The sequence below is a fragment of the Vulpes vulpes genome, chromosome 16, assembly GCF_048418805.1.
Source record: "Vulpes vulpes isolate BD-2025 chromosome 16, VulVul3, whole genome shotgun sequence".
NCBI classification, from domain to species: domain Eukaryota; kingdom Metazoa; phylum Chordata; class Mammalia; order Carnivora; family Canidae; genus Vulpes; species Vulpes vulpes.
In genome coordinates, this window is record NC_132795.1 from 81,129,053 (window position 1) to 81,154,831 (window position 25,779).

Genomic DNA, 25,779 nt, shown 5'->3' on the forward strand with positions numbered 1-25,779 from the left:
GTGGGATTCGATCCCGGGTCTCCAGGATCGCGCCCTGGGCCAAAGGCAGGCGCCAAACCGCTGCGCCACCCAGGGATCCCAATTTTCAAAATTTTTAAAAGCATGCAAATGAAGTATAGTTACCCAATGTGTAAATTGTTTATATATATATATATATATATATATATATATATATATATCTAGGTGAGAGTACATAGAAATATTTTCTCTTAAGTGTAAACCATGAATGCATGTGACTTCAACACCTAAACAGAGTTTTTATAGGACATTACTAAGCATTAGACTTTATTCAAAAAGCATTCATCATCAGTTAAGTAACAGTGAGCATGCATTTTCCCATTTTCTATTGCTTTATTCCTCAAAGTAATCTAGGAAATTCTCACCATAAAAATTTAAATGACTTTGTAAATATTATCTCCAGGGTAGAGAGATTCCAGAATAATCATGTCCTAAGTTATGGATAGGATATTTTGAAAGGTTCTACTTATTGGTAATTTCTTACAAAAAAGGCAACCATATAGCTTTTGCTTCCTAAGGACAGTCATTATATCTAGCTTGTATGCCTTTGTTTCTTCAGGTTACAGAATCCCATACAGTGTCTGCTACATGGTAAATATAGACAATATTTGTTTAATAAATGGATAAATAGGAGAAAAATCTTTAAAATGAAAGTTTAATGTTTAAGTTGACACCAAATATAAGTAAAAATGGTATATAACAGGAGTATTAATTTCCCCTTACTAAATTGCTAGAAAGGCTTGAGGCAAAGGAAAAATTCCATATCCTTAAATGTTAAGGAATTATTAGAACTTTTTCATTTATTTTGCTGAAATGAACTAAGTTTTTAGTATAAGGTGCCTACTTTCTTAAATTAAGATAAACTATATGTAGTTTATGTAATATTTTCATGTAAGTAAATGATAAAAATATTTTTCCAATAACTTAACAGGACTAGCAAAACTCTTGAAAATGTATTATAGTACTCTTTCTGATTTTTTGAAAAAATATTTCAAGAAATAAAATTATAAAGCTTGAAATGACCTAAAGCTGTCTCCTTGATCATTTCTCCACCACTGTGTAGGGTAGTAATATAAACAGTTTTAAAAACTATCGATTTCAATTTTTGATGTCCCTAAAATTTTACTATATAAAAAAATTTCCTTTTAGATTCTAACCCTAAGGTTTTTCCACTGATATTAGGATTTTTGAAAGTAACAATTATTATAATGTCTTGTCTGTAGGCAAAACAATCTCATTGTAGAAAAAAATCAAACCATGTACTTTTTTAATAGTGAGTAAAAGCACCAGTTCATATTTCTGGAGATAATCTCAATCAACATATTGGTGACCATCACCATTGCTAATTTTACTCATCTACATTTGATTTTTTTTTCTTTTGCAGGCTTTTAAGAAATTATCATCAGCAGGTCACCTTTTTTACTTCCCCATCTAACCAAATCCTGACTCCCTTACCTGTGCTCAAAAGGATAACTTTAAATGAATTCTTCAGATTTCTTATTCCTTTATAGTTTGCAAATCTATGCTATGTTTGAACAATTTTTTTAAGGAGCCTTGTCTCTATAGACTTTAAACAAACTGTTCTAGTCTAATGAAGACAATAGTGCAACTCCAACTATAAAAGGACTATTGTCTTCATTAGACTAGAACAGTTTGTTTAAAGTGCAACTCCAAAAGTGAAAGAACCAGTATGACAAAATTTGCTTCTATGAATATATATCACAACAAGTACTTAATAGGCAATCAAATACTTGGCTCTGGTTTCCTCTTCTTGGTCATAGGACTTCAAAAGAATTTTCTTTAGAGAAATTCTCCCACCTAAAATATAATAATAACAATAAAGCAGAACCTTTGAATACAGGTTGTTGTTGCTGAGGATTATTATTTCATCAACTGAGTATGTTTATTATATACCCAAAGCTAAATATAGGCATTCCAGTTCAGCATGATATATGTTTTTCTTTATGCATCTTCCTTCCATTTTATTTCATTTTTAGTACATTAACAGGTTAACTTAAAAAATTATTAACCAAAGTATATATTTTAAGACACTCTCACTTCTATTTCAGTCTGAGGAAACAGATTCATTACATAATGAATCTGATTAAATCTGGGAGCATGATTGGTCCCACTTTAGAAAGAAGCATATTTACCAAAAAAGATGCAATAGGTGGAAAATAACCTTTCATGCTTGGATGTTAACATGCTTTAAAATAACTGTGGTATGTCCATTGCCAGAACTAGGGTGAAGCATTTACCACTGGTGCAAAAATTAAGGGAATGCTGAAAAACTTAGGAGTCAAGTCAAACAATATTTTAATATACTTTCAAAAAAAATAAGGTTAATGCAAAAATATTCATGATGAATAAAAATAATTTTAAATAGAGACAGAAGAAGTGTTACCTCTTTTAAATATTACTTATTTTACTTCCTTCAATATGGCTTGGCACAGCATTTTATCTATTTTTATTTATTTTCTTTTTTTAAATCACCCTTAATTTTTGCATGCAAGGCAAGTGCCTCACTCACCTCATCTTAGCCCTGACTCCGCACTAGATGCTTTCCTTTGTCAGTAGTGAAAGAAATGAAACTTTTAGAAAATACAGTGGCAATTCAAGCCACATAATCTTTTTTCCTCTCTGCTGTACTTAAGGAATTGACATCTTTATGCAGTGCATCTCCAACTCTAAAACTGGAAACTATTCCTTTAAAGATAGTCACCGTCATTCTGGAACCACACCTTCGACCAGATTCTTATTTAATATGTGTAAGGGCAGGTCTAGGAATCTGTACTTTAAAATAAATACCAAGTGATTCTGTTGCAGTTTGTCTAAGGATGATGCTTGGAGAAACACTTGGCTGACTCTAACAGCTATTTTCTATTCATTGTATCTCTCCTGGTAGTGCAGTTTTCTTAAGGGTAACTATGTGGTTAAAAAAAAAAGAAAAAAAGAAAGAAAAGTGGCCAGAGACTCTGCCTGGTTGTATTCAATACAATGCCCCCCTTCCCCAGAATTGTGGCATTTTTATGTGTCTTTCTGTTTTCATGGGCCTTTCACAGCTATATTACTTTTATTATGTTGTACAGTTTGGAAATTTAAAGTAGAATCTATTTGGTATTCTAAAAATGATAGTAATTGGTGAATCCTGTGTCTAGTTGATCTAGACTAATTGTATTTGCCTTGTAGGAAATGTACCATTTCAACTATTCTTCATTTAAAATGTGAATAAGAAAAAATAAAAATAAAAAAAAATAAAATCTGAATAAGAATGTATTTAATGTGATTATATAATGTAGATCCATAAACTTATAAATATACCTATAATCTACAATGAGAATCTTAATATTTTCCTATAATCTTATGAAAAATAAATGTAGGTTTTCTAATTTCTACCTCTTTTTATATAGTGTCAGTTTGTTAATGTTTATGATAATCATGTTCCAGGAACTAGACATATTGAAGTCACCTATTCACTAACATACAAATTCCTAGACCTGCTCCACTATCTGATGAATTGGAATTATCTGAGAGTAGAGCCTAAGACCCTGTATTTTTAACCTTCTTGACCATATAATTCTACTGTATCCTAAAACTTGAGCATCAATGGGTATCAATCCTTCTGTTTGCAATTAATATATATATTATATTTTATATATATATATATATATATATATATATATATAATCAGTATGTTTTCAGCGTGATCATTTGGTGGGATGATTCAGTCTTTCTAAAAGCTCTACCCATTTGCCAATTGGCCTCTAAATGCACAGGAATGTCTGACTGCTTTTCTTCATTTTATAAATAGCAAAATAACAGAATAGCATGGTTATTACAGAATAGCAGAGCATAGCCGAGCAAGAACTGTAATTCAGATTTCTCTGATGCTTTTTCTGGGGAGTTTATGTCTCATGTTGTATCTTTATGGTTGTAAATGTCCTACATGGGCATGGGAGCTGACATACAGAGCCAGATCAATAATCCCTCTGGTTGTATATAACAGCATTCTTGCTCTAGAAAAGAACCTTAGAGGAGATACAGGAAAGACCGTCTTTCGTAATTCTTTTAGTACTAGAACCATTACTTACTCATTTCCTTCCTGAAAACTAACAATCTTTAAATTTTGGCCAACTTCGCCAACACAAGACCAGTTCGTGAGCACACTGTTAACCTTGGATGATATAAGGGACACTTCCATTCACGTATCTACTTATATGCTCTGTATCATCCTTCCTTCCCTCCATATCTCTGTATCTTTGTATTTATCTCCCCCTCTCTCTCTGTCCATCCACCTCCCTCATCTTTGGTGACTTCACATACAATTCAACATTTGACACACTTTCTGATGCCAAAGTTTCACATTACCTTAAGTTAAAAAGCATAATGAAAATTAAAAAATGCCACTACTTCAAAGTCACATGTCCAGGAACTAATCTCTTCACTGTGGAAACTCAATTCTAGAAAAATCAGCTAGATAACTACACAAAAGTCCCATCTGCAATCAGAGCTTCTATAGGTAAGACAAGAGCACTGATACTAAACAGTAGTTCTTACACATTTTTGTTTGGAGCCACACATTTTCTTTGGACTATTCAAATTCTTACTAGATAACTTTCATGAAGAGGCTTAATGACATCAGAGTAATAAAAGCATAGCCCTAGCTCACCAGAGTCTTGTGGCACAAAATAAATTATGTCATTTAATGCCAGCCCTTCATGAAGCTTAAGGAATATAAATAACACAGAATTACAATGTCCCTGTCTTACTTATTTAAGTATTGGTGGCAACTCATTAACTGTCTCACATCAGCAAGAATTTCTTATGAAATATACAATTATTCATGTTATATGATGTTATACTATCATAAGCCATTTATAAAGGTACTCAGGGTGTATGATTATCAGAGGAAACATATTGAGCCTAATGCATGAATATGGTCACATAGGTGAGGATTTTTTTTTTTTTTAGTTGCTCAATTCCTTATTCTAGGAATATTAGTTTCTGCTCTGGATTAAAGTCTAACCTCCAAATCTTGGAAAACTAGCACCCACTTTAGTTTTGTTATTGATTTCTCAGTGTCACGGATATTAGGTGGCATTCTAAGTACTATTCAGAAGAGAATGACGTAAAAAGTGTCCACTAGCCACTGTCTTCTGGTTCTCTAGTCAGGCAGCCTAATGGATAACTTGGGCTTTCCACTCCAAAATAAGACATGTTTTATTTATTTATTTATTTATTTATTTATTTATTTATTTATTTAAAGATGTTATTTATTTATTAATGAGAGACAGAGAGAGAGAGAGAGAGAGAGAAAGGCAGAAGCAGGCTCCATGCAGGGAGCCCAACGTGGGACTTAATCCCCGGACTCCAGGATCAGGCGCTGGGCTGAAGGCAGGTGCTAAACTGCTGAGCCACCTGGGTTACCCTGTTCTGTCTGTTTAAATCACACCTTTCAAAAAATGCCCAGTGGCTTACTTTAGGAAAAAAAAAATATTATGCAAATTCAGATATCTACAAAAATAGGCTTAAAAACTTCCGTGTTCCTTCACTCAACTTTAATAATCATCAATTCATGGATGATCTTATTTGTTCTGAGCAGCTTTTACATCATAGTTCCCTATATCCTGGGTTTTGCAAATTGCATTTCATGGTTTAATGTAACATGTTTCTGTCTCCCTTGTATCTGAAATAAATTAGAGGCAAGATCTAGAGACTTGATTAGATTGCAGTTAGAAGGTTTTGGGAATACTACTTTATAGGTGGCATTATATATTTTATTCAAGAGACACGTAGCTATTTGTCTTTTTTTGGGTAATGTTAGTAACTGATGATCATCGTTTAAGTCTATTACTTGATTAGGGATTGTAGAATTGTGAAATTCTAATTCATTCAACTCTCATTAATTTAGTAACTAAAGTACTTAAAGAGAAACTTTCTCTAATCAACTCTTTGGTTACCCTGAGTTACAGTTCATATAGGAAATGCTGGACAAGTACTTGTTTCCCTTCTTTCTTACATTTAAAATGATGAATTAATTTCTTTCTATCATCATAACATTAGCAGTGTTATTTTTGCTCGTGTAAATTTTGTTTGTGTTTAATATCTTCAACACTCATGTTTAAACATTTTAATGAATTTGACGTACTGCTATTATTATGTTTATCAATGCTCAAATTTTATCATCTTTGACTAGTAAGAGGAGTCTAGGTTGTTTATTAAATTTTTATCACTCTGGAATTGTTATTTTCCTTATTCCATAAGCTTTTCCTATAATATTTTTATCCAGTAATGATGATAATGGGTCAATATGTTATTTCATTGTACACATAGAAATTGGTGATAGTCTAATTCTAGAATATTTAAGAATGATAATATTTTGATTTTATCATTTCCTCTTTTTTTGTTAGTTGAAGAAATAAATTCTTCATCAACTCTTTCAATATCTTGATTTTTGCCTTATACTAGTAAGGCAGGATATTTTTAAAAAATATCTTTTCATTTGCTGATATTTTATAATATTACTTGGTTCTGTTTAAAAGGTCCCATAAATGGTTGTGGAAGATTAGATCGTTGATATTAATGTTTCATCCTACTGATGTCTCTCTGTTACTCCTCAGTTTATTTTTAGCAGAAGCAGAATGTCCTCTTTCCTGTCTTCAGGCTCAGTCTTACTTTGGCTAAAGGCTTGTTAGCAGCTATGAAGCCTTAAGCAGTTTCACACCTGCTTGTGTGGTTGGGTTTTCTTCTTGTTTTCTGTCATTGTCATGAGAGGAAGATTTTCATCAGTAATCCAAAGACCCAAAGAGGATGACAGACATGTAGATGAGAACTGGACCCCATCTGCTGCTTGGAGTCAAGCCCAGACAAACCTGTATTAGAGCACCTGACTTCTAGGAACCCCATAGGCACCTGAGCAAGAATCTATGATTTTTGCATAAGCCACTGAGTTTGAGGGTGTTTTATTTCACAAGATTAGCATTGGTAATGGATGAGTGATATAATGGCCAGTGAGGATTTTATATTATCATGAACTGATAGTTTAAAAGGTTTGCTGTGTTTCAATCCATTTGCTTTAGTGTTAGAATATTCACCAATGTCTCACTTTTATGCAGCAGGGATCTCTTCAAACTGCCTCCTAACTCTGTTTGACCTAATTTTAGCAGTCTTTGATAACTTCATTGCTTTCTCTATAATCAGATCTTCCAAGTTCATTTGTACCGCCCCAGGTCTGGAGTTAGCCACTTTTTTCAAGAAGCTTTGCATCCTTATAGTGTAAAAATGTTATTTAAAGCCAACAATCTTGGTGCTAGAGAAACTATTAGTACTATGTTGACCAGTTTCTTAGCTGATTCAATGGACAGAGCTAGAGTCTTCTTTTCCTTCCTATCTTGAGAGAAAGCATGTCATTAGTTTATTTCAATACTTACAGTTAAAATGTAAAAATTTAAGATTTTATGTAAGTTTTAAATTTATAAATATATTTTTCTTACATACATAAAACAATTTCTGAATATTTACCTTACTACTATTATATGATTACTGAAAATACCTTGAGATTTATTTTGTAGTTATTTTTTGTTTTTATGCTATATCTCCCTAGGAATTCATCATCAAATTACTTTCTTTAACAGTCATTCATTATACCTTCTCAGTATATAATTTAGGCACCAACCTGATGCATTGCTAGATTCATTTTTCCTTTGGTTCTTAGACGCTGCTGTTAGAATTTAGATTTTTCTTATGAGTATGTAAAACACTTACATAGTTGTAAACAATATGTATGAAATTAAGTAATTTTCTGTGAAATCTGGTTTCTATCCCTAATTCCTCCAACTTACTCTCCCCTTCTTAGATAATTTTCATCAGTTTATTATTTTATTCTTGAAGTTATTCTTCATATTCAAAACAACATAATTGTAAATCAATGTTCATATAGTTTTTATTATATATATTTTTACTCTCTTTTTTTAAAGAATGAACACATATTATACATATTTCTCCATGGTTAATTTGTCATTTACTTAACGATACACTTTGGAGACTTCTACATAACAATATTTGAATATATTCTCTATTTTTTAGTGGCTAAATATTATTCCAAAATGTAGATAAACCATAATTTATTCAACAGTCTTCAATTGATGATGGTTGAATGATTTCCAAACTTTTGCTAATACTATAGTACTATGCTAAATGGTCTTGTGCAAAGACCTTTTGTTCTTTTTTGCCACTTTGTTTTTGTTTTTATTTCTATCTTTTTGCCACTTTATTTTTGAAATGTAATCCTAGGAGTCATTTTGGTGGTCCAAGAATAAATACATAGATGATTTTGCCACATACTGCTGAATTCCTTCTATAAAGGTTGTACTGGTTTTACTTTCTTATGTGATTTGACCCAGTGTTAAGTCATAGTACCAAAGTGAGAGCTGAGAATTTGGATAAGATAAAAGCTCATGAAAATAAATGTGGTATTACTTGGCTGGCATCTTTTTAGTACTTTTAAGATTTAAGTCTTAAAAATTGAGGATCTTATACTGTTTCTAGTAAACATGCCATCCTATTTAATTCACAAAGCCATGACACATTTCTTACAATGGCTTCACTTAAAAAATAAATGTGTATGTTAGTTGTTAGTGTACTTCCATATTCTCCAACAAAGAATCAGTGACATTCTCAAACTTCTTGAATCACAGAAAGATTATATTATCAAAAGGAATTAATATAAGTTGAAACACTCATATTCTTAAATGTAAAAGTTAAAATATAAACCTTGTAAATTAAAATAAGAGAAAAATCTATACAACCCTGGTCTGGCAAAGATATCCCAGAAAACAGAAAGTACGTATAAAAGAAAACTTGATAAGTTGGACTTTATTCAAATTAAAATATTGTATTCTTTAGAAGATGACACTTAAAAAGGAAATTTAAAGCCATAGACAGTGAGAAACTAATCGTATTTATTGACAAAGGACTCATACTCAGATATATACAAAAAATTTTTTACAACTTGATGTTACAAATACAAGCAACCCAAATAAAGCATGGAATAGATATTTCATAAAAGAAGGCACATGAATAGTCAAAAAGCAAATGGAGAAATAAGTAGATCATTAGTCATTGGAGAAATGATCATTAAACCAAATGAGATACCAAAAAACTCCATTATAATGACTATAATACCAAATGTTGGAAAAGACGTGGAGCAATTAGAATTCCCAGATACGACTGGTGGAAGTGTAACCAGTGCCACCATTTTGAAAAACTGGCATTTTTTTTTTAAACTGGAAGTTTGTACCTTTTAACTCCTTTTACCTATTTGACATACCCCCGACCCTCTGTTTTTGGCTATTACCAATCTGTTCTCTGTATCTCACTAGAAGCTTGATTTTGGGGGACTTGTTTTTGTTTTGGTTTAGTTCCACACATAAATAAGATCCCACAGTATTTGTCTTTCTCTGTCTGACTTACTTGATTTAACATAATGCCCTCAAGGTCCATCCATGATGCCACAAATGGCAAGATTTCATTATTTTTTATGACTATAATATCTCACATGTATTACATTTTCTTTATTCATTCATCTGTCAATGAACACTTAGGTTGTTTCCACGTCTCGGCTATTGTAAATATGCTGCAATGAACTTGGGGTGCATATATCTTTTTGAATTAGTGCTTTTCATCTCTTGGATAAATACCAGAAATGAAATTGCTGGCTTATGTAAAAGTTTTATTTTTAATTTTTTGACAAACCTCCATATTGTTTTTCATAGTGGCTGCACTGATTTGCATTCTTACCAAGACTGCACAAAGGTTCCCTTTATCTACATCTTTGCCAACACTTGCTATTTCTTATCTTTTTGAAAATAACCATTGACAGGAGATAGGTCATTGTGGTTTTGATTTGCACTTCCCTGTTGATTGGTAATGTTGAACATCTTTCTATGTACCTGTTTAATATCTATATGTCTTCTTGGAAAAATGTCTATTTAGATCTTCTGTTCATTTAAATTTTTCTATTAAGTTTTATGAGATTTGTTTGTATTTTACATATTAACTTATTTTCAAATATATCATTTGCAAATATTTTCTTCCATTCAGTAAGTTGCCTTTTCTTTTTACTGATAATTTTTCTTGCCATGCAGAAATTTCTAGTTTGAAACAATCCTACTTGTTTATTTTGGCTTTATTTTTGATGTCACATCTAAAAAATCACCACTAAACCTATTTTTAATTTCTAGGGAATTGGCTATATTAAATATAATTCAGTTAAAAATTACTTAATAGCAAAAAATAGTCAACAGAATTTTGTAATGAACATTTATAGAGTGCCTTTTTATCTCCAGGCCTATTCTAAAAACATAACTTCCATCATCTCTTTTAGTCTTTGCAACAGTATTATAAAGTAGATATCATCATCGGGTGCTTGATAGGGCTTGAGCAGAGTACATGCTGGTTGAATACATTTTGAATACACTATCCCCACTTTACAGATGAAGATGCTGAAGCTTCAAGAGCCTAAGTTGTTTGTCCAAAGCCATGCACTGTCAGTGATAGAGCCAAGTCTCAGAGTCATATCAATCTGCAGATGACGTTATATTCTTAGCTCCAAAGCCTAAGATTCTTTTCACTTCTGACAAGTTAATAAGGCATTCTTTTTTTTTTTTTTGAACACTTCTCTATAATCAATGATATGAGAACAGTTTGTCCCTTCCTTGAGAAGAGCAGGTTAATCTCCAGCATTTGCTCTAAAACTGCTAGCCTTGCAAATAGTGTCAAATATCATTTAGCCACAAGCATTCTATTTGGGCTGCACTGTGCATATTTTATGAAGTTGTCCCTACTCTTTCTTCAGCCCTTGTATCAGTAAAGAAGGTAAATTAAGAAAGTATTACCAACTGAATGCAAAAATTGAGAAATGGTTAAGAAGTCATCCTCCTAAGTGGCTGGAGCCATAACAAATTCTTGTAATTTTGAAAAAGTGGGATTTGGGGAAGGGAAGAATATAGAGCTATTCCATGGCCACAAAGTTTTGTCCTTGGTTTCCTGTGAGAAAGTCTTATTGTCTCTTTCCAGATTTGAAACTCAATGTGTAATAACAGCTATGCAACTTTTGAAAATTCCACTTAGTTACCTTGGACTTGAAGCAGTCTGGACACATATGATAAAACAGATGAAAGGGCGGTTCCAGACTATAGCCAAATTCTTCAAGGGAACGCTTTCTCAAAGAATAGAGCAACTATCTTAGGATATTTACAGGAAGATATAGAGATGTAGATTTATAATTTGTATATATGTACATATATGTATATTATATGCAAATATATAATTTATAAATGTATTTTATTTTACTATGATGTAATATTAAGTGTATATATATGAGTTCATAAACATAAAATATATAACATTTTAGGAACATATTTTAAGAGACAGTATTCATATAAGAGCCAGGTGCTTTCATATCCATGGCCTCATTATAATTCATATGAACACCCTAGTGTGGCCTTCTTTAAAAAAGAAAGTCTTTACTTCACTTCATAATCCCAAAGCACTATTTTAGACAATTACTGAGGTTAGTCTTATATTTTGTTAACTTTCCTTATAAATATTGGACCTCAGAAAAAAACGTGGAAAAAGTTGAAGTTTTCCATCAATAAAGTAAGAATATCATTTCCTGTGAAAGACAGTAGGAAGAAGAAAGAGGGGTAAAATGACTTTTCCTTAATGAGGTTTTATTTCTCTTTTATGGTAATAATAATAACAAAAGGCTAAGAATTTATTACTGTGGCAATATTATAAAAAATGTCTAGCTATTACCCTGTCTTGAATTTTGTTCATATCAGAATTATACTACATTTTAATATTAAGAGGTAAATGGGCTATAATATTACCACTTCATCACTGAATTTGTCAAAGCACAAATATCAATATAGCCCAGATTAAATAAGCAAATCAGCACCCAAAAAAGGTGAGGACACTAAATTTGGAACCCTGGACAAGAATTCTCTACTTCAGCTTAGATTTTCTTCATTCAGTAAGTAGAAGAAAACTGGCTGTCTCCCCAATAGCCTATGAAAGGCGAGCTGGTATCATTGTAAGAGACAAGTCTCTCACATTTTAAATTGGTAAAATTTAACAGTTCCACTTGTACCCACTTCAAACTCTAAAGGAAATATCATTCTACAATGAAATGTTTTGCCTTTATTTCTCACATTTGTGTTGGATTTAAAAGCATGTCCTAAGTTTGTTAAGAATTTTGAGATTTCAGGCATAAAACTGAATTATGTCTCTAGGAAAGAAACTAGAGTCTCAGATTCTTGTCTTTCATGTGGTTCTTTTACAAAACTATAAATCATCAAAGAAAATATTTTTCTTTGATTCTCCTGAATAACTTTTCAACATAATTTTAAATTTAATTATAAAGGGACAATAAATAGCATTTTGGCTCTTTTGTTCATTTTATAAAATTTAAAATATCATCGTTTTTTGTCATAACATGTAGCAATCACTAATGCCAGAATTAACTTATAATTTTGTAATAACCCTGAGGTCTCCTTTGTAGATATCATTACATTATAAAAGTAAGACAAAGTTCTTATATGACGACAAACAATGGCTACTTGCTGGATGGATGTAATACTAACAAATAGGCAGAATTATTTAAAACTCATTTTGAATAACAGATATTATACTATACTTCATTGTTTGTCTTGTCTTCTTGGTGCTAGTTTATACTGTGGGAGTAGAATGAGTAATCTAAGCAAGCATAATGAAGTGTAGTTCCAAGAGTAACCATCACACTCACTCTTGGTTTAAATAAAAAGTATTTAAGATCTTAAATAAACACATTTAAGGATCATCTGGGTGGCAAGTTCAAAATGTAGATTTCCAGGCTCAATGCCCATAAATTCTGTGTAGAGGAGGGGAGAAACATGAATTTTAAAATAATACATACCTCAGTGATAAGGAGGAAGGTCCAGACCACATTTTGAAAATGATTGTCTCAAGGCTTCCTCCAATCCCAAATCTCTTTTTATCCTCTGACTGCTCGGAACGCAACACACTTGGCATGAATAGGTAAGCCATACTCTCTTGGGTGTTACTGCTCCATTTATAGAACCTGTTAAGATTTATCCAGTACGTAGATGGCAGAGGGAAGATGAAAACTGAAGAGCTTTGCACAGTCATTCCAAATTCCATATCTTTTAAATAAAACTAATAAATTATACACAATTTCCCTGCAAGATTTTAAGTTCAATATCCAAATAAAAAGAGGCCTCTTTATGGCAAGTTTATTTAATAAGTACAATGATTTTTTTTCTCTGAAGTTGCACCAAAAGAAATGACTTTTTTACTGTCATTTTCAACACATTTTACCAGTATTAAGTGAAAAATTGCTCACACTAATAAGGAGGCATGCATAAATATTGTATAAAATTCTTATTTAAAATTAAGAAACTCTTTTCAGCAGGAGTACTTGAAGAAAAAAAAATTCACCCCATGTCTAGTAAAAAAAAAATCCTAGAATCATTTCAAGCACAAAAACATGTCTAGCTCTTAAGAAAAAAATTGACAGTAGCCATAAGGAAGGAAGTCAAACATATTTCTTTCCCAAAATATAGCTACCCAATTATAGCAGCTGAGAGACAGAATGGCATTCCCACTACTTCTTCAACAATTGTCATTCTACGTCATACAGAAGCTTCTTATTTGAATGAGGTACAATTGCCTGTAGCTAGAGATGAGCGTTGAGCCAAAAATATTTCTATTGGATCTGTCTACTAGAACAAGTCATGGGTTTTCCTGCTCAGCACAATGGTTCTAGAGAAACTCCTGGCATATAATCTTTTTCTCAAGGCAATTTCTTTACTTGTAGTTCATCAATTTATCCTATTCCCTTTCATGTGTACTTGAATATTAAAAAGTGAAATTTTGAAAGATGGATAATAATTCAAAAAATAAAATTATCCTAATGTCAAACAACCTAGAGAAATAAGAATTTAACTCAGGAAAGCTAGATTCTAATTATATGCATGTGTGTATATTTAATATCCATATATTGTATATGTCATGTAATAAATGTATTATTATTTTAATATTTATTTTTTAAATTGAAGGCTAACAAATCTAGAGCTCACAAAGTTACCTAACCTTAAATGTTCTGTTCAATATTTTTTACACATTTTAATATTCAAAGTACTGATTTTTGTGATCACCAAAGGGATAAATAATATTATTATGACACTTTATTTTTTATATCGTCGATTTTGTTGTTTTTAAACACCATATAAATAGAATTACAGAATATATACTTATTTGTGTCTGACTCATTTTACTTAGCAAAATACCGTTCGGATTCAATTGTGATGTTTAGTGTACTAGTATTTAATTTTTTTATTGTTGCATTGTATTTTATCTTACAAATGTATTAGTTTGTTCATCCTCCTACCAAAGAACATTTGAGTTGCTTCCATTTGAGGTTATTATTAATATAACTGCTAGGGACATTCTTATACAGGTCTTTTCATGGAAATATGTACTCCTTTCTTTAGGATTTATACTTGGGAATAATGCAAGTGGCCACTGGGTTTAATTTCAAAACTTTTTTTTTTTCAAGCGGATTCATGTTAGTCCAGGTTTTTAGAGAGGCAGACACTAAAGTGGGACTAAATGTACAAAGATTTTATTTCTCTCACCTGTGAGAGAAAATGGAGAGCTGCGGAAGTCTGAGAGCTATCTAGGAGCAATGCAAATCTGAACACCTCCTTAAGGATGAGAAGAAGGGAGATTGGGTGGTTATTAACCAAAAGGTTGAGTTGTAACCAACTCTAAGGGAGTTTTGGTAAGGCAATCAGGAAGGCTACTAGGATTTGGAGAATTACAAGGCCTAATCTCATGGCTCTGCATACATTTTGTCCAGAAAATTATGAGAATTCTAGTTGCCTTATAGCTTCATCAACATTTGGCATTGTCAGTCCTTAATTTTAGCTATAATGGTGAGTGTGCAGTGGAATCTCATTGTGGCTTTAATTTGTGTTTTCCTAATAAAGATATTGATTACTTTTTCAGATACTTACTGTCCACTTTGCTTTTCTTTCTTGTAAAGTCCGTAGTCAAACATTTTGTCCAATTTAAAAGGTTATCTTGTACCTATAGGGTTTTTTCTTGTTTATTTGTGGGATTTTTTCCTATGTTCTGAATATGAATCCTTTCTTGGCTATATGTATTATATGTATCTTATCTAATCCATCATGTCCTTATTTATTTTCTTAACAATGTATTTTTATAACCAGGGGTTCTAAATTTTGGTTAAGTCCTATCCATCACTGTTTTCCTTTAATGGCTTGTACTTGTCTTCTAAAATTATTTTTGTCTATATCATGACCATGAAGATTTTTCTTATATTTTCTTCTAGAATCTGTGTAGTTTTACTTTTCATATTTATATATAAAATTGATCTCAAATTAACTTTTGATTATCATATGAGGTATGAGGTCAAGATTCATTTTTTTCCATATAGAAATCCAATTACCCAAGCACCATTATTGAAAATAAAACAAAACAAAATGTATTTCCCCTTTTGAAATTCATCAGCACCTTTGCTATAAATCCAGTACACGTTTATTTAGTAAACACTTTGCTAATCATCATTTTATAAATAACTCATTTATTCTGCATAAAGAAATTTACAAAGTAAATTCTACCTCACCCACTTTGTAAGTGAGAAAACTTGTCATAGAGATGACAAGTGAGCAGATGTCACTTAGCTAATGAGTAGCAAAGCCAGGATTCAAACATAGCCATTCCAACTCCAGGAGCCATGTGCCTAAACTTCGGGTGGCCTGGATTATAAATTTTATAAAAATTAACCAAAATGTAATTGGTTATTTTAAATTATCTAGAGATGGTTCATTTAGTTATTTCATAAGGTAACTGATGAGTTTATAAGTTATATGATTTTTATAACGGATCAAATTATGCAGATCTAAACAAGATGTCTAACTCCTCAAAGTTAAGAAATTGTTTTTGAATCCTTATGAAAAAGTATAAAATAGGGGCACCAAGGGGTGTGGCTCAGTCAGTTAAGCATTTGCCTTCGGCTCAGGTCGTGATCCCAGGGTCCTGGTATTGAGTCTCGCACTGGGCTCCCTGCTCAGTGAGGAGCCTACTTCTCCTTTCCACTGGTAGTCTCTCTCATTATCAGTCTTTCTCTCAAAAAAATAAATAAAATATTTTTAAAGTATAAAATGTTTTGTAAGATTAACAAATTAAAAAATATGGTGAAATTCATAAATGTAAAATGACATATGATGTTGCACTATTTAAGAATGAGGACAGTATTAAAGCAACCAAAATTTTTCAACTATTTTTAAAGAATTAGTATTGAGCACCTGCAATATGCAACACACACAGAAATACAGACATGAACTAACCATGTATCCTTATCACAAGAAACTTATGAATCTGTGAAATAATATTTTACATCATCAGCTATGTTGCATGTCTAAATTAGTTTGGAAATATTAATGGAACCAGAAAGCAAATCTACAAGCCAAAGTGAATACCATTCTACCCACGGGAAGGGACTACCCCTTAGGAAGAAAAGTTCTGCTTTAAAAGAGTTCATCAAATCATTTGAGAAGGAGGAAGTGGTTAACAGTTCTTCATGGGAAGTTAGAGTGAAGAAAACAGCCCTTTTTTACCCCCTATAGTGTACTCTTTTAATAATTCTTATTCTGAATATAAAACTAATAAATGCTTCATATATAATCATGTAAATATAAGTATAATGAAGAAAATAATAAATGTATGTAAATCCACAATTTGCTATTAATGTTTTGTTGTATTTCTTCAAGTAATTATATATTAATATTAATATTTATATATGCATGCATATGTATGCATGTACACACATATATATCCCCTGTTAAAAACAAAGTCAATAAATATTTTATATATAGGTGGAAGTTGGCTTTTTCACTTACTATTCTGAGCATTATAAACTTTGAAAATGAGGTTTAAAATAAGTGCCTGATAGAACATTATATAGTTCCAATCTAATTTTTTACAATATGCTTTACTGCTTCTATTAACGTCCTATGAATTCTCAGAATTTTAGACTCCTACACATTCCAAACAGTATAAAGTGCCTTCTAAATGTAAATGATTTACAGAGTATTCATATTTCCTTATTAGTATAACAATCAAACCTATGTGAAAATGGAGAAGCCCTATGTCATGGGCTTGCATAGAATTTATTAACCTGTGAAACCGCATGAGAACTTATTATAATTCAGAAATGTATATTTTTCTAGTACAGTGATTCCCAACATGATGTCTCTGGTCTCATAGGGGTCCATAAAATAGTAATGACAGCCTTTGAGCTATTTCTAGTTTTTCAAAAATGCTGAATATAAATCATATATTTATCTACAACAAAGCAAAATGCAAAATGGCAGAAATTGTACAACTCAGTATGGTAACACTGGCTATCTAACACTAATCTAAAAATTTGATTGACAGCTATATCTTTTTGATTAACTGAAAAAGAAAAATAAATTAATTATTAGTACATAAATTTAATAAAATCTTTTAAAGTATAGTGCGTGGGCAGGAATTTTCATTTTTTACAAAAATGTGTTAGTGATTAGTCATAAGTGTAAGTTGAAACCATATCTTCCTATATCACTGAATTTAAGAACCATTAATTATAAGATACCTCCTGATACCAAAAAGTTCACAGGTACAAAACACAAAAAAGGCCAAAAAAATTGTCAGATAATTTTAATTATGAGTCTTATTTTGATTCAGAGATGACAAATCAAAGTTAACAATATTTGTACTTTCCGTGTAGTTAGAGCAATAATATTGAAACTATTCATGTGTCTTAGAATTATACTAATGAATAAGACAAATGGCAATAAAACTCTCAATATATCAAGTTTTATTAACAGAATAAATGGATTTGCATAGTAGAACTTTGAGATTCTTTCTTTAGGAGTCCCCTGCATGGATATCATCTTAGGTCACTTCATCCCACTATAAAAGCAGCTTGGTTAAATGCCTAGCAGAGAAGACAAACACTACAAGTGCATGTAATTAGACTATTTTATTTCTTTTCTTAAAAAGAATTCATTTATTTATTTATTTATTTATTTATTTACTTACTTATCTATCTATTTATTTATTTATTATTTTAAGAAAAGATGGAGTGTGAGCAGGAGGAGAAGCAGACAGGGGTAAAGAATCTCAAGCAGACTCCACGCTGAGCATGGAGCTGGGAATGGGGCTCACTCTCCACCTCATGACTCTGAGATCATGACTCGAGCCAAAACCAAGAATCAAATGGTTAACAGCTTAAGCCACCCAGGCAGGCTTCTCTGTGCTATTTAGTCACTAGTGGATGTTTTTTAACCCATACAACAATGCTGTTTTTCCAAGAGCATGTCTTATTTTTATAGCACTACAGTTATTGAGAAGATCAAAATACATGTTTACAGAAAGGTCCACATATTATTTTTCCCACTTGATGAATGAAGAACCTGCAGCTCAGAGAAGATACAACTTTCCTGAGTTTACCCAGCTAGTTAATACTCAAGTCAAAAAAAAGTATTGAACAATTTTTCCTAAATAATGTGATTTGTGAATCCCTCTTACTTATTACTTGATAAGCTTATTTTTTCAGTAAAATACTACAGTATTCTCCCTAGCAAAATAAAAAAAAATAAAGATTTATTTATGATAGACATAGAGAGAGAGAGAGAGAGAGAGAGAGAGAGGCAGAGACACAGGCAGAGGGAGAAGCAGGCTCCATGTCAGAAGCCTGATGTTGGACTCGATCCTGCGTCTCCAGGATCACACCTTGGGCCAAAGGCAGGTGCTAAACTGCTGAGCCACCCAGGGATCCCCAAACTAAATCAAATTTAAAAACAAGTATGCATTTCTTTAATAATAACAAAAGAAATTCATCTAATTATTTGGTATATGGAGCTTTTTCATACCTACTCAGTATTGTGGATCTATGTCTATTAAGCAAAATCAACTTAACATTTTTAGTATTTTTTTTTACTTCCTGTAACAACCTAAATCTCCAAGTTCAGCTAAAATATCAGTTTTAATATTGCATTGTGATTCATAAATTGTGATGGCACCTAGTCTTATCATTGATTGGGTCAATTGCAGAAAGTAAAGTAGGCCAGTAGATAATTTTTTCCATAAGATATCCATATATTTTAAGCTTTTAAAGTTATGTGCATATAAGTTTTATCTTCATTATAAAATCATCAATAAATATTTGCACTTAATGCTTTTACATCACATGTTTGCATAGAACTTTTAAAAATCCTTTTTTAGTCTATACTATTATGAATAACAGAGTGTAAGACAATTATTTTTACTTTGTGATATATATATATATTAAGGCAAGTATGCGTATTGCTTTGACATGTATAAGAGTTGCATCAATCAATGATGTTAATCATAAAATATACAAATATTACATGAATTTTTAATATACACTGCATAGTTCAGCAGAATTTTGACCATACCATATTGGAAGCAATCGAGTCTAAAATCAAAAGGCTTTTTTGTCCATTTTACCCTACTTAGTCAGATTGATTATAACAGATGCCTCTTATGCATAAATCACATCCTGGCCTCACTTGTCACCAGATATTTTGGTAACTTTTTTCCATTGTGAATTATATGGCAACTAATACTGAGGTGTCTCAGCAACTCCACACAGGACAACCTGACAATGTCTTGCATCATGCTTGCTCCACTTTTTTCAGCTGTGTACAGAGATTTTCCTATTGATTTGCAGATTTGAGGTCCCAGGAAACAACTCCATATCCACACATGTACAACCCAGAAGTGAACCATAAGCATTTCTGCCATTTTCCACAGGATGGACTATATTGGGAGTAGCAGTTTATTGTCTTTTAGAAGAAGGCCACATAGGATTGAATAATCTGTCATATTTAATCCTGCATGAAAAGCTAGATAATGTATATTCTATTTGCCTCTCTTGTTTTTCCCTTCCTCCAACCCCACTTTTTCTCACTCCTGCTCTCTGGGATGCACTCATTTATACAACATAAGCACATGAGGGCAGCCCGGGTGGCTGTGCAGTTTAGCACTACCTTCAGCCCAGGACCTGATCCTGGAGACCCAGAATGGAGTACCAAGTTGGGCACCCTGCATGGAGCCTGCTTCTCCCTCTGCCTGAGTCTCTGCCTTTCTCTCTCCCTCTCTCTCCTCTCTCTCTCTCTCTCTCTCTCATGAATAAATAAATAAAATCTTAAAAAAAAACATAAGTACATGAATTTTTGCCTAATGCTTTATTTTCTGGGAAAATCTAAGATGGTTGCTATGCGCCCTGGTCTACCTGCGGTGCATGTAAACATTATAATTAAAAATAGGGCCTCTTTCTTCTTTACCAACATAGATGTCTCATTTCCTTTTCTTGTGTGATTGCTGTGGCTAGGGCTTCCAGTGCTATTTTTAATAAAAATGGTAAGAGTGGATATCCTTGACTTGTTCCTGACCTTTATTATATTGAGGTATGTTCACTCTGGTCTCATTTTGATGAGAGTTTTTATCATGTATGAATGTTGAATCTTGTTAAATACTTTCTCTGCATCTACTGAAATGATCATAGGATTTTTATCCTTCGTTTTGTTGATGCCGTGTATGATGTTGATTGATTTGAGAATACTGAGCCATCTGTGCATCCCAGAAATAAATCCCACCTGATTGTGGTGAATGATCTTTTTAATGTTTTGTCGCATGGGGTTTGCTAATATTTAGTTGGGGATTTTTGCATCTAAGTTCATCAGAAATACTGATCTGTAGTGTTCTTTTTTTGAGGTATCTTTGTCTAGTTTTGGCATCAGAGTAATGCTTGCCTCATAGAAAAATCTGGAAGCTTTCCTTCCTCTTCTATTTTTTGGAATAGTTTGATGAGAATAGATATTAATTCTTTAAATGTCTAATAGAATTCACTTGTGAATCCATCTGATACTAGACTTTTATTTTTTGGTAGTTTTTTTTTTTATTACTGATTCAATTTCATTAGTGCTGATCAGTCTGTTCAGATTTCTATTTTGTCCTGGTTCCATCTGGGAATATTGTATGCTTTTAGGAATTTATCCATTTCTTCTAAGTTGTCTGGTTGTTGGCATATAATTTTTTTGTAGTTTTCGCTTATAATCCCTTGTGTTTCTGTGGCATCAGTTGTTAATTCTTCTCTTGTTTTTTATTTTATTTACTTGGGTCTTTTCTCTTTTTTCTTGATAAATATGACTATCAATTTTGTTTATTCTTTAGGAGAATCAGCTCTTGGTTTCATTGATTTTTTTTTTCTATTGCCGTTTTTAGTGTCTAAATCATTTATTTCTGCTCTGGTCTTTACTATTTTTTTCTACTCACCTTTAAAAGACTGATGCACCCCTACATTTATTGCAACATTATTTACAATGGTCAATATATGGAAGCAACCTAAGGGTCATAAATACATGAATGGATAAGAGAATACACACACAAAGGAATATTACACAGCCATAGAAAGGATGAGATAGTGCCATTTGAAACAGCATGAATTGATCTAGAATGTACTATGCTGAGAGAAATAAGTCAGGCTGAGAAAGACAAATATTATATGATCCCATTCATAAATTAAATAAATAAAAATGAATAAAACACAATCAGAATTATAAATACAGAGAACATACTAACGGTTGCCAGAGGGGAAAGAGGTGAGGGGTTGGGTAAAAGGGAGAGGGATGGGGGAGATACAGGTCTCTAGTTATGGAATGTGTAAGTCACGGGGAGGAAAAAAAAAAGCAAAACAAAACAGAGCATAAGGAATATAGTCAATGATAGTGTATTAGCAATGTAATGGGACAGATGGTGGCTATACTTGTGGTAAACATAGCATAATATATAAGCTTATGAAATCACTAAGGTGTACATCTGAAACTAACATAACATTGGGTGTCCACTATACTGTTTTTTTCACAAATTGCAAAATAAATAAATAATTTAAAAATAGGACCTCCTTTCAGACCCAAACATGTCCTGGTTTGTACAGTCAATAGCATAGCTGCTCTATTTCTAGTACAACTGCTAACCAATATTAAGACAACCAAGTAATTCTAGATTTTCAAGTACTCATATGCCTAGCAGTGTAGCTAGCATATAATGGAACTTAACAAGTATTAATTTAATGAATAAGATAATCCACTATTTAAATTTCATTGAACTGATAGTTTTTAATAAAGCATATATTATATAACCTAATCAGTTATAGTTATCTATTTAAAAAATACAAGTCAGAGCATAATTATATAACAATAATAAAATAATAATATAATAAGATAATAAAAATAAAATATATAATTAGATAATAACTAATAAGCAGAGGGCATAATTTATAAACCACAGGACAATGTTTGCCAGAACATATTTAAGGAGAGAGTAACTGTTGGAAAGTGCCATATAAGTCTTCGCAGTGGGGATGCCATTTGAGATGATCTTGGGAATGAAATATTTTTAAGCTTTAAACAAGAGAGAACAGATATTCCAAACAGACGGGAATATGCCAATGAATGAAACTGGGAAATTATATGCCTCAATTAAGAAAGGGCAATTACACATTTAAATAATTTTAATTTTCACATTTCAATATCTCTGAAAGCTGAATACATTTTTGAATCAGAAGAATCTTCTATTGCATGAAATGTGGTTGTTTTACTTGACAATCTAGTAGGGTAAATAGTAAATGAATAGGTATTGCAGCAAAATAAGTAACTTGGAACTAGATCATAATGTGTGTTAAATGCTATGCTGAAAGGTTTGAATTTCATCCTACAGATTAGTAGAAGCAAAATAATGTTTTTTCAGACAGGAAGCAATAGGAAGTTTTTAAAGATAACTCTAGTATCAGAGTGAAGAATGGGGTAAAATGTAGAGAATCAAGACTGAGGAACAATCAGGAAGCCTATTGCAAAAATCTATGGAAGAGATAAAACCATGGTAGTAAAAAAAAGAATGGAAATGAATTACAGAGATACTTTGATGTAGAATCTTGGAATCTGGGTACTAGTTGGATGTAGCATTTAACAGAGGAGAAAGGAGGAATCGAGGAAATAATGCTCAGGTTTCTGACTTTGGCAACTAAATGACTAACAACAAAATTAACCAATAAAGAAAACACTAGGAGAAAGATGATGAGGAAAGTGTATAAAGTACGTACCACGCATTTAAATTTTAAAGTTCTGGTGGAAATTGGTAGATTGTGTGTTACATAATATTAGTCTGGGTTCACAAGAGAAATCACTGTATGAGATAAATATTTAGGTGTCACTGATTTATAGAGAGGTATTGACTGAAACTGGATACAGAAGACATCTTCCAGGGAAAGGGTAAGAGTAAGAAAAGGAGGCCAGGATAAAACTCTGAAAGACTCATTTCTGAAAATGACAGAACAGCTTTTGAAGGCATCAAAGAAAGATAGAGGAAAGAACAAAAGAGACTCATGAACTGATTGGTCCACAGACACCCAAAGTGGAAGGAAATTAATGACAAGAGTAATACAAAATTTGAGTGTTTTCTGAGGGATGAACTGAAACAAAGTATGAACACAGATAATTAACTTAGAAAATTAGTGATGACATATATAGAGATACTAAGCTCAGTATTAAGCCCAGACACACTACTGCAGTGAATACAAGGAGGGAAAATGGCAAATCTGAATTTTGCTCTCAAAGCATTTAGATGTGACAGCAAGCAAAGCAACAGTACACTAAATATATGGGGATAAAGGGTTACAGCCAGACTGCTACTGTTATTTTAGAATGGAAACTACAAGCTTATTAACAGAACAACTAAGTGAGGGGAGATGAAAATTCAATAGAATAAAGGAGAAATTACCTGGGTGTTTTTAGAGGGAAGAAAGTGGGGTGAGATTAGAGCAAAAGTGAAGGTGGAGCTATAAATGCAGATTGGGAGTGAGATGGAGAAACTGAGAGTTTTGTTTTAGTTTTCATTCTGGTTATTCTGTTCACACCTGGCCTTATTTTTACAGACTATTCATTTCCAAACTATGTTATAAACTAAAAGAAGAAATCTAAGGGCTCTTACAATTCCTTCCAGGATTTCCCAGATATTTTATTTTGAATTTCTGAATACCCAAACGCACACTAAAAAACTAATAAAAATTGTATAAAAGATGCATGCTCTTATAAAACATATATCTTATGTGGGTATGTGATAAAGATCATTACACTGAAGGCTACTAACACATAGATTTAATCGTCAGATTAATTTTTCCCTTCGACATCTCTGTTTATCAGAAGAGAGTTCTGACATGAAAAGATGAGAAATTTGTTTCAAAAAGTTAATATTTGTAGCAATTTCAGTACATGAGCCAAAATTTTTGCAGTGTTGGACAGCCAAAGAAGAAAAAAGGTAAAAGAATGTTAAAAATATTGAGGCTGAATTAAGACTGAAGAGTAAACACAGCAACACATAGTTTTGTTCTTCAAGTAGTTTTGGTATTCTTTCTTATTCTTTATGACTGACTTCAGAATAATTTGAATTAATGTTTCTAATGATAAAATATTTTTATATCTTCTATATTGCGTTTTCCTGTAAGATTGAATGTAATTTGAAAACTACTGCTTTAGGGATGCCTGGGTGGCTCAGTGGTTGGGTGTCTGCCTTTGACTCAGGGCATGATCCTGGAGTTCCAGGATCAAGTCCCACATTGTGATCTCCGTAGGAAGTCTGCTTCTCCAGACCACATTCCCCCCAGGCACCCCAGTTTGGGGGAGCCTGTATTTTTTAACGACACCCCAATTCCCCAACCTGTTCCTCCCTTTTCCTATGCTGCCAACTTCTAACCACAATAGTGACTCTGTGCTTGTCTGTTTAGTTCTGTGTATAAATGGAATGTTGTGGAGATGACCCTTCCTTGCGCCACCTGGTTCCCCTCCCCTTTTCCCCTGGTCTTCGCACTCATGGAAACAGGACCAGTAAGGGACCTTCAATTAAAACAACAACAACAACAACACCACACACACACACACACACACACACACACACAAAGTCTGCTTCTCCCTCTGCCTGTGTCTCTGTCTCTCTCTCTCTCTGTCTCATGAATAAATAAATAAAATCCTTTAAAAAAAAAACACAAAACTACTGTTTCAAGATATGGAAACACATGGCTTGCAATAACAACATGCCAGGCCTTTCTATATGCTGCTCTATTTTCTTGATAATATTGATAAAAAAAAATTCTCTTGGGAAAGATATGCACAACTGGAGATATGCAAAACAAATAAACAAATAAATGCCTCATACTAAGTCTGTAAGTTTCATATAGACCTGATAGATTTTAGGGATTGAATAGAAACAACCAATGGGTGAATTGTGTAATGGGGAGAGATGAAATCCATTGAATTTGGAAGAAAATGGTCTATTTCTACACGTATTTCTTCTACATATATTGTTCAGTTCATCAAAAGTTCAACATGGATAATTTAACTTCATGAAAGTGAATCTTATGTGTATATTTTTAAATCTTAAGTTTTTTCATATTTTTGATCCTCTCAACCTCAAGTCCAGCTTCCGAAGACTTCAAGAAGACCAAAGTTGTAACAAATAAAATTGGGTATTCAGTTTTCTTTCTGCCGTCATTATTTAGGGGGCAAGCATTACTTTTGTTTTCAACTAATATTTTAATGTCACAGGAGACAATGG